The sequence below is a fragment of the Capsicum annuum genome, chromosome 9 (assembly GCF_002878395.1).
Source record: "Capsicum annuum cultivar UCD-10X-F1 chromosome 9, UCD10Xv1.1, whole genome shotgun sequence".
In the NCBI taxonomy this organism is placed as follows: Eukaryota; Viridiplantae; Streptophyta; class Magnoliopsida; order Solanales; family Solanaceae; genus Capsicum; species Capsicum annuum.
In genome coordinates this window covers 75,975,140-75,986,334 of record NC_061119.1, presented here as the reverse complement: position 1 = coordinate 75,986,334, position 11,195 = coordinate 75,975,140, and positions in this window count along the sequence as shown.

The following is an 11,195-nucleotide window of genomic DNA, read 5'->3' as shown; positions in this document are numbered from 1 at the left end:
TGGATGGTTTATGTTATATATATAAATGCATACGTTGGATTATTAAAATTAGTGTTAGTTATTAGTTTCTGTATTGGCTTGGTTGGTTATTGGGTGGTTGGACTTGTTTGGGTTGGTCTCGGTTATAGACTTGTCCCAGAGTCACTATATGGTTGGATACACTATCTTGTTATATGTTCGGATTTCAGTTGACTCAAGGTATGCATTTGGTGGTTAGGTTGGGTAACGGTGGCGGTTCCCGATCTTGGTAGGACTTGGGATTGCTTATTATGAATAGGCCTTGGTTTGGGGTCATGTCAAGTTGGTATCAGAGCTTAACGTTTTGGTGTCATGAGGTATCCATAAAGTCATGTCGCGTAGAGTATTGCTTATGGATGTGTCGTGCATCACACTTATAATCAGGAGTCTACGAGGCATTTTGGATGTTTTACTTTCTTGGTTATTCTACTTTCGGGCTATGGAGTCTGAGCTTTTGAACTCTTCTCAGAATCTTCCTTGGTTCACTCTTTAGATCATGAATTCTCAATAATCTAAAATTGGAGAAACTTACCTATTCTACTCAAAAATAAAATGGATGGATCTAGTCTAACTCATGGAGCACAGACCTAGTCAGGGGTCGCAACTTTTGTTTTTCCTAGTAGGGACCATTCTGCATCATCCTATTTTCCTTATAAATTTTGTGGTTGTTTACACTGTGGTTGTAGTGAGAAAGAAAGGAAATAGTATTTTGGTTATGGTCAGTTAGGTCTCATGCGATAGGGATGTCCCATAAGGGCTGCCGCTTAGGCAGAAGAGTATTGGCTGCTGCCTTTGGCTCCGGCAATGGTCAAGATTGTCACAATGCTTTAACTATTCCTCAAGAGTTCGAAGTATCTTCCGATACCAACACCGGTATATTAAAAACTCCTTTCTTTGTGGTGTGTATGGTTTACTTGGTTTGGTATTCTTTATCTTTTGTGGCCCCATTTATGGTGGTGTATTCTTGATGTGGTCCCAAGGTTATTTTGGACTCTTTTCTTCTTTCATTTCTACCATAATAGATGACTTTTCAGTTGCCAACAGAGTCTACGAGGGTATGTGGTATCTGTTGGTAGTCAAAGGGTCTTGGTGGATTTGTGTGACTCAAATATAGTGGATTTCAATGTCATTCGGGGAAGATGGATTGGTTGCACTCGTTCTATGTGTAATTTGGCTGTCGGATCCATAGAAACATTATCTTTATGCTCTATAGTGAGTTGATTATGGGATGGGAAGATGGTTTCATTCCCTAGCTATTAAGGGAAACAGTTGTATTATATCTTAGAACTCTGAGTTTAATTTCAAAAGGGACTTCTTTATTATTTGGCTCGAGTTAAAGATCCCAACTCGGAAGGTACTTCTTTTGTTTGGCTTTGGTGGTAGATAAATTTCCTAAGGTCCTCTTGATGACCCCCATGGTGTCCTTCTAATAAGGAGGTTAGTTTGGGATTGGTCTTATTTTAGACACTTGTCCAAATCCCTATTCTTTCTTTATAGGATGGTTTTGGTGGAGTTAAAGTGCTTAGAAGAAATTAAGGGATTTTTTTAATAGAGGCTCCATCTATTCTAGTTTTTCTCCGTGAGGTGTTTCTATGTTTTCATAAAGGAAATGGATTTCTCCTGTAAAAAGTAGGTTATCAGTTGGTGGATAAGGAATTTAGAGTGTCCTTTTAGTGGGGGAGGACCTTATGTGTATATTTCATTTTATATAGGGTACTTTGCTAGTAGTACATGGTGGTTGGTAGATCCTAGGCTTGAATCAAGATGCTTGATTTTGATAAAAGGGAGTACCATAAACTCAGAAATAGCAATGCGAGAGTTATGAAGGTAAACTGGTAGGTTGCCTAAGGTTGATGATTTGTGAAAACAATAGTAGGAGAGTTGTACCCTATAGGCCGGGAGTTTAGGTTGAATGGGAGGGACTGGGGATCTAGTCATTCGATAGGTTAGATCATGTATCTTGCATGTATCCTTGTCCCTATACTTGTACTATATTATTGGGATGAAATTAATTATTAAATTCATTGTTTAGAAATTAGTTTTTGTCACAATTGAGGTCATTGACATGATTACTCATTTAAGTGATTTTCCATGGATTATGATGGATTATTCATGCTTTATTTATGTTTATGAACCTTGTGGGATGTATGGAAATGTTAAATGGATTTTGAGGTACTATGGATTCCCTAATTACTTTATTTTAGTTTTGAAAATTTTATACCCTCAAAATTTTTTTGAAATTGCCCTTGAAATTTTTTTGTCATATGGATTGGCTATTCTTGAATCTTTGGATTGCATAGATGGTTAAGGAAACATGGATTAGGTTTTTATTAGATTCAAATGATTTTTTAAAGTCCTTGGTGGCCATGGTTTGATTTAAATGGTTTTGGATTAATTAAAAACCTTAGAATTAATTTGGTCCCATGGTTTTTGCATGTCTATGTTGGGTTCTAGGTAGCATTTGGTTGAATGAGGTTTTGGGTATAGGAAAACCAAGCATCCCTAGTGTACGTCTTAGGTGATACCCATTAGGGTAGAGTATTGTGTTTGCAGGTGCAATGGGATAAAGGTTAGTGGTTAATCTTAATTTTTTTTCTAGCAGTGGACTTAAAGGGAAGGTCGGGTTGCATATTCTAGTGATTTTCTTCTATCCTGATTAAAAGAGGACTCTACTAGTGTTGTATGCATTCATTTAGCGCTTATGCCTAAGGTTCGCATTTTATATTTACCTTGTTCCCTGGATATGAGTCTTGATCTTATATTAAGTTACTCATGGTATGTGTGGTTGTGTTTCTTTTGGTGTCCAGTCTAAGGACTCTTTTCATGATATGGTTTGGTCGGGATGATTTTCCTATTATGGTCTAGGTGGTGTTGTAAAGTACTTCGTGCCTATGGTTCTGTGTCTTGTTTTGGGGGTCTCTGTCTTACCTTGGGAGACATAGATAATTCTTGTACTTCAGCTTCTGATATGATTCTTCTTATGCTAAAATGGTAAGTAGCTTAGGGAAGAATGGTGATATTTTGAAACAAGGGATGTAAAAGTCCCTAAGTGGTGGAGAGTCTAGGATGACTACTAACAGTTGAGGTTTTGGAAGGTAAGGTAAGCTTGTTATCATAGGAAATAGTTAGGAAAAGAATGGGTGGTGAAAACCTAGTGAGGGTTGCAAAGGGGGCTAGATCTTTTAATGGATATATCATACCATGGGTATATAAGTCATAGGATTGAATATTGTGATTGATAGATGTACCAATAGTTATGTTGGGTACTTGAGAGGTTTAGTAGGGCATGGTCTTATGAATTATCTTCATGCCATAGTGGTTGCATGGCTTTTATAGGTTGGGGGTTTTGATTATGATGGTTGGATAAGGTTTGTCCATGTCTTTTACTCATGATTCCCATGTTATAATGGTGACAAAAGAGAAGTAGTGTTTTGGGATAGAAGTAAGGAGTAGAACCCCCTGGCCTAAGTTAACCTTTTTTTAGTTTAGGCTAGGATTGAACATGGAAGTGGTGGTGTATAGTTAGACTCAAGCTCCCGTAGTGATGTGTCTTGGTAAACTCTAAGTTGAAATGGATTTTTTGATTAGCATAAGTTCCATTCATCTGGTATTCTATGTGTTGGGGTAAAGTGTAGATGGTCCTTGGTTGGTTGGTTCTTTTTGTATGGTATTTGTATCTTGGATTCCTTGTTCCTTAAGGGGGTCTTGATAAGGATCTTGGATCGGTATGTTCGTTGGTTGCAAGCGAAAGATATGGCTTTGGTAAAGGTTCAATGGTATAACTAAAGATCTGAGAAAGTCATTTGGGATGCAGAGGAGGGCATGGAGTCTAACGATCCGTATTAGTTCTTTATTTTAGAAATTCATGTGTAAGGTTTGTGCTTTTCAACACATCTTTGTTTTCTAACATGGTTAAAGATGTGGGATGATTTCTCTTTTATCACTATTTTCTAACTTAGTTAAAGGTCGGAATGAAAGTGTTAGGGTATAAATAGTGCTTGGGATATGTGATGATCTTCTCATCTTGGTTTGTGTTCTTCTCCTCTCTTTCGGTTGGAGGAAATTTTGATGTGTGTTAATGTGTTATTTGTGCTTGTTCTTAACCTTACCCGTCATTTGAGGATGAATGATCCTATTGGCGGAGACTATAACACCCTAGGATTTGGACCCTTGCAATATTTCTCAAGTTTTGGACCTTTTGACTTGGTACGACTCAAGGGTATCAATCATACCCTTTAATATGACTTGTCGGGACTTTTAATGGTTCAATCGTACCCTAGGTAGCATAGTTGTCTTTACTATTTCCCAAGATATGACTTACTAGGGAATGAGTTGTATAAGAGCATACAAGTGGTGTAGGGAAAGTCATATGGTTGTAGAGTCTGCACTAGGTATGGCTGGTGGATATGATTGTGGCTGTCACTCATACCCTTAGGTACAAGTAGGGAGGTAGAGTCATATAAAAACCAGTAGTTAAGGTCATGGAAAGGTTTGGGTATGAGTTGGAGGGTACGGGTGGTAAGGGGGAGTTGTACCCCTGGATGTGACTTGTTTTAAATTTTAAGCCAAAGTTAATTTGGATATTTCCTACTCCTAAACCGTTATGTCCTCACGTAATATAACCTTTGGTATCCTTCCATAACACTTGTTAATGGATTAAAACACCTCAAATACTCTCTCAAACTTACTCTTGAAGATTGGAGGCTAGGGTTCTTCATGTGTTCTTCAAAGGGATCAAAGGTTGAGATTTCTTTTGTGAATCTGTATGTATAAGGCTTGTACTCCTTCCCTCATTGTTATTTTCAACTAAAGACATATGTATTGTGTTTTGAACATTGAATTATGAATGGGGGTGTTCGAAATATATGTTGAGGTTCTTGATGCATATGGTTTGGTATTGGTTTAAACTATGTTTTTACATGTTTTTGGTAATGGTTTGCATATATGGTTATTGGTTGGTTATGATTTAATAAATGGGTCTTGAGTAAACCTAATTATGGTGGTTTATGCATTGGTTTTTGTCTTGGTAAGGTTATGCCCTCAACATTATTGATAAAATGCCTCAAATAATGTTTTGACTCTATTGTTGATCTTTCATTAGAATTCTTGCATGGTTTGGTTTGGTAATGGAACCTTAAATGGATATGGATAGTTTTCAATGGTTTAAATGATATTAATTCTTTAAATGTTTCGCATGGTCTAAAATAGTTTGGAATGGTTTAAAGGGTAAAGGTTTTGGTGGTCATGGTTGGTCTACTTTGAAAACCTTGCAGGAAACATGGAGATCCCACAAGTGAATGCATAAATGGAATTGGTTTACATAGTGTAGAAAGGTAAAAGGCTAAATGGTTATGCTTGTAGGGAACATGGAAGTCCCCCAAGTGGTTTAATATGGTAAATGGAAGGGCACTTGAAAGTCCTTTTAAACCTATATATGGTTGGCTATGGATAATACTTGCAAGTAAGGATTGGTATGACGATACCAATAGTAATGGCCTTGGTTAATAAATGGATAATTGTTTGGTTATTTGGAAATTGGTTTTTAATTAGGCAATAATGGCAGGAGGTGTAGCTAAGCCTTGGAAGGTGGAGGTCCCCTGGGGACCAAAACTGGAAACTCATATTTGCCGAATGAGGTTGGTCTTGGTGACCGTGTGCATCATGTCACACTATATTTGGGAGATGTATTAGTCATCCCAGGTTTTCTTCTTTGGTCATGCGGCTACATGCACTGGGGCCCTTTCAATAGGGAAAGCTGAACCTATATAGCCCGTGGGTGGTTTAGGATGGCAAAGCTACACAAGCCAGGTAAAGGTTTTAAAGGCATGCTAAATTCGGCCTCTTTTCCCAGCATGGTTATATATATTTGTATGGTTGTATGCATATGGATGGTTTTACTTGATCTTATAAATAGCATTATTTTATCCTTATCCTAAGTGCATACTAGTGTTCACCCACTAACCCGTCTACTATAGGCTGTATACCTACACTATGCAGGAACCAACCATTCTACTTCTCCTGCTTAGTGATCAGATTTGGGGACAGTCAATGTTTGATTGAAGTGGTGAGCCTCCATAGTTCGGAAGACATCTATTTCATTTCATGGTTTATTTTTTGTCTCTTGTCTTTCATAGATTATGGTTTTTGGTTATGGTCGGGGGCATGTCCCAACTAGGTACTCTTTGGTTGGTCTAGACGTTTTGTATGGACATCTATGGACTTGGGTATGGTATGGATGGTGTAATACCCCGAACTTTCTTCAAGCCTAATTTTGTCTTTAGAAGATTAAGGGGTGACTTCCAAAATGAGTAATATTTAAATCAGATAGAATTTTCCCAATTTTGACTTTTTATCATGTGAGAAATTGAATTAGCTTTCCAATGATACCAATTTCGTCAAAATTCAGTATTGGGGTAAAAGTTATGGACATTTTATAAAGAACTGTCTGAACTGCCCAGGAGCGACGGGCAGGCCTACGGACCATCGCACTTGCGACGGACCATCGCTCTGGTCGCCACAACTGAGGCAGAAAGCCCATTCACTGGCCAAGTGCGATGGTCAGGCCGACAGACCATCGAGCTAGCGACGGACCATCACCCAAGCCGTCGTAACTGAGGCAATAACCCTACTTTCTAGGCAACGTGCGATAGGTAGGCCGACGGACCGTCAAGCCTGCGATGGACCATCGCTCAAGCTGTCGTACACTTCCATTCAGTGAATTAAAGTCATTTTTAATAGGATATTTGGGTCTTTTTCCACCCTTTTAACACCTATTTTTATCATATCAAGGCTCATAACTCCTCATTCATCTATAATATTAAAAGCTAGGGTTTCTTTCAAGATCAATACCTAAGAACAAGATTGACACCCTTCTTCAAGAAAACTCAACAATCCAAAACGTCACTATTCAAGAACCTTCGAAAAAAGTTGCTCTCTTTGAAGAGTCAATCTTTTGAGGTATGTTAGATGTTGATTCTTGGGTCCCTTCCACCCAAGAAGTTCAAAAATCCTTTTTCAAACTATAAAGATTGTATATTTAGGACTTCATTATTTATATGAGCTGAAGTTCATGTTCATGTTATTGTTAAGTTTTGATTCATGTTCTAAACTACAAGTTTCATGATTTAGTCCTAGTGTGTGATGATTTGCATAATATTTATGATAAACCCTTCAAGTTGCATGTTGATTGATGTAACCATGTTAATTAGATGTAGAAATTATTGTATAACCAAAGCATGCTCCCCATATGTTTGATAAAATACCTATGTGAATGAGATAGAGCCTTTATAGCATGTTGACAAGAAATCCCTAATTATGTATAAGTTAATTCATTCCAAGTGTTTGTTGAAAGGCCTTAGTGGGTGAATTATGATATGTTAACATGCATTCCTATTCATGTGTAAGTTTATGACCTTTAAGTGCTTGCTGAAATGACTCATTGATTGTACTGTGAGTTGTTGACCATTGTCAAGTATTCGGGAATTGTCATGTCCTATTTATTTTTATGCTGCCAGTCCTAGGGGTATTTAATGCCCGACAATTTAGCTGAATGACTAGAGCCAGTGTTAGTTTTAAAGATAATCTCAGTCGTGCCATGATTAGTAGAACTCAGTCTTTTACAAAACTTAGAAAGACTCAGTAATCTCAGTAGCAGTCTATTCCAGCTCAGTATGTGGTTCAGACCTCAATAGTAGTCAAGTATTCAGTTCAGAACTCAGTAGCATTCAGTCAGATAATAAAATTCAGTAGTATTCCATTTGTCAACGAAACTCAGTAGATTCATTTCAACTCAGTTAATCAGTATGATCAGTAAGAGATTCAGCTCAGTCTAGTATAGTCTAAGAATCAGTTCAGAGACTATTCAGTTAGGAGTAGGATTCAACACCAAGCGAGGACAGGGATGATGACTTCCCCGTTAGAGAGCCAAAGTCGTTAGTAGCAGTCCCTGTAATCCAGAACTACGTTACCAGTGCAGTACAAGGATTCACCCATTAGATTAAGGCTTGGCTAGATTAGGATTAACTTTCTATTTAGGGTCATCCGTTAGACAGGCTTGACCATAGAAGTGTCTTTACCTATGGCATGGTACTGACAACCTTCCATATGGTTATAGGTTAGACCTCATTAGTTCAAATGCGGGGCATGTTGGTTAGATGATTACCTCTCACAGTCTCAGTTTCAGATTTAGTCTCAGTCATAGAACTCAGTTCAGCTATACAGAAATCAGGACTGTCAGATACAGTCAATCAGCTTAGTAAAGAACTTAGATAGTTCCAGAGATTCAGAGATCACCCGTTAGATAGGCTTGATCTCATTTTAGTAAATCATATTCATTATTAGTAGATTCAGAGATCATCTGCTAGATAGGCTTGATCTCAGATTCAGTCAATAAGTATCAGTATCAGTAGATTCAACGATCACCCACTAGATAGGCTTGATCTCAGATTTCAGTATTTGTAGGATTAGTTATCAGAACTCAGTGTTACTACAATTTCAGTTATAGTTTATGCACTCATGCATGTATCCTCATTCAGTAGTCTCATGTTATCCAGTCAGCTATAGTTCATGAATATGAGCCTTTGCATTTAGCCTTACCTTATCTAGCATACCAGTATATTCTTACGTACTGACGCATACTTTTCTACTCTATGGTGTTTTATATCATAGGTTCAGATGTACGAGATCTAGAGAACCCTTAGTAGTTCAGATTCATCCAGCAGAAGTAGACTTAGTAGTGAGTCCTCATCATTCGAGGATGTTTTATTATTTCATTATATTTCTAGATTTAGTATTTTAGTAGACGAAGTTAGTTGGGGAATTGTCCCATCAACTCCTTACTCAGACAGTTTAGAGGCTTTTAGACTAGATGTTCAGATAGTTGCTTTAGTATTTTTGATACTTTATTCAGTTGTATTTTAGTTTTGAATCTTATGGCAAGTTTTTGCCAGTTGTTTTCCGCATTTTTATGGTATATTAAGTGCTCAGTTAAAGGTACCAGAAATGGGTTAGCTTGTGGTCTTTCGGGATCATAAGCACCATGTAGCATTTGGGGTTTAGAATTCAGAGCGTTACAGATGGTTTATGTTATATATGCATACGTTGGATTATTACAATTGGTGTTGTTATTGGTTTCTGCATTAGTTTGGTTGGTTATTGGATGGCTGGACTTGTTTGGGTTGGTCTTAGTTATAAACTTGTCCCAGATTCACCACATATTTGGATACGCTATCTTGTTATATGTTCAGACTTCAGCCGACTCAAGGTATCATTTGGTGGTTGGGTTGGGTAACGGGGGCGATTTTTGATCCTAGTTGGACTTGGGATTTCCCATTACAATAGGGCCCTGGTTCAGGTTGTGTCACCCAACTTAGGCTATCTTTGGATGGTAGAGGCTTTGTGGATTAATGTGGATTGAGATGGTTGTTGAATTTCTTGGATCTTTTATAAGTTAGTTGAGTTACCTACCTTGTTATATGGCCGGAACTCAGCTCAATCTTGTTATATGTTCAGACTTCATTCACTGCTATTTGTATTGTGTTTTGTTTGACTAGGCAAGAGGGTGGTATCCATTCCTTGGCGGACTTAAGATATTCGCCACGGCCAAGCCCTGGTTCGAGTCGTGGCATTGCAAATAGTGTAAAAATTTCATTCATCCATCTTTTGGCTCTATAATACCATTTACATCTATCTTTGGGCTCCAAAATGCCCTTCACATCTACCATGGAGCTTCAAAATACCCTTTATTTAAGATTCTCAATATTAAATAAATTAAAAATATTTCATTAGTGAAGTGACACATTTCTATTGATCCACATTTTATTAATTAAAAAAACATAAAAACCTTAACTCAGAGTGCCTTGTTTTGAAATTCATGATTAGTACTTTTTGTGGGTTGAAATTCAAGTTATGAACCACTAAAAACTTGGTGTACATTAATCGAATATGCCATGATTCTTAGAACAAAACAATGCTCACCACATGATTTTTACAAGCTGAGGTCCTGGTTACGCGAGCTTCAGTTTTAGAAATTTTTTGGAGCATACAAAAGTAATGATGTTTTTCCTGGTGCACTACAATGCTATAGTGCATGTAAATGAAAAAGTGGGTTAGAAATTAGTTGTAATAGATCATTAGATGATTCTGTCTATCTTTAGTAATTCTAGGATTCTAGATAATTTTAGAGTAATTCTAGGATTCTAGATAATTTTTTCTAAAGTGATATTATTGACACTAAATACAAAATCATCCACCTGCTGAAATGTGTTGTGGACTCTATTATAACTGAAGTAGCCGTGGTATTATTACTTTGTACCTAAATGTATCAAAGTAACTTTTCCTGACATATGGTCATAAGGTTCAGTAAATCTCATTTCACCTTCCATGCATAAAACATGGCATGATAATTCACCTCTAAATCAAAGATCAAAAAATAAATTTTATTTTAATTTCACAAACTCTAAAGAAAGAAACTTATGGTGTATTCCTTAGAAAGGATACCAGACACATATATTCATTCATAAAAGAAAGATGCACACTTTGACATGATTTCACAACAAAAAGTACTAAAATATTAATATATTAGTATTGTTCGTCGAGTATAGATGAGGTAGGTGTTGTGGGTTTGAATTTCTTAATTTTATAAAATAATAAAAAGGGGATCAATGAAATGTGTTACTTCATTAATGAAATATTTTTTATTTATTTAATATTAAAAATGTTAAACAAAAGGCATCTTGGAGCCTAAAGTTAGATGTGAAGAGACTTTTGGAGCTCAAAGGTAGATGCAAAGGACATTTTGGAACCCAAAGATGGATGTGAAAGGTAATATAGATCCAAAAGTTAGACGGAGGATATTTTTGCACTATTTTCAACAAGTGAAGGGCATTTTAGGTCCTTTTCCATTTTCCAAATAGGGGAAACTCTCAATACTATTTAAAAAGTCCCACTTAAATATGCATATTAGAGAAATGTACTTTTATTATTTTCAAAAACATTATAAATTTTCATGAAACATTTTTTTTCTTTTTCCATTTTAATAAATTAAAGGGATTATTTGATTTAGAAATACATAGTATCTTTGCATATACATAGTAACTAACTTAATTTCAACCCAAAAAAAAATAATTTAAAAGTTGGGATTTTTGCATGTCCCCAAAATTAGATTGTAACCAAAAGTA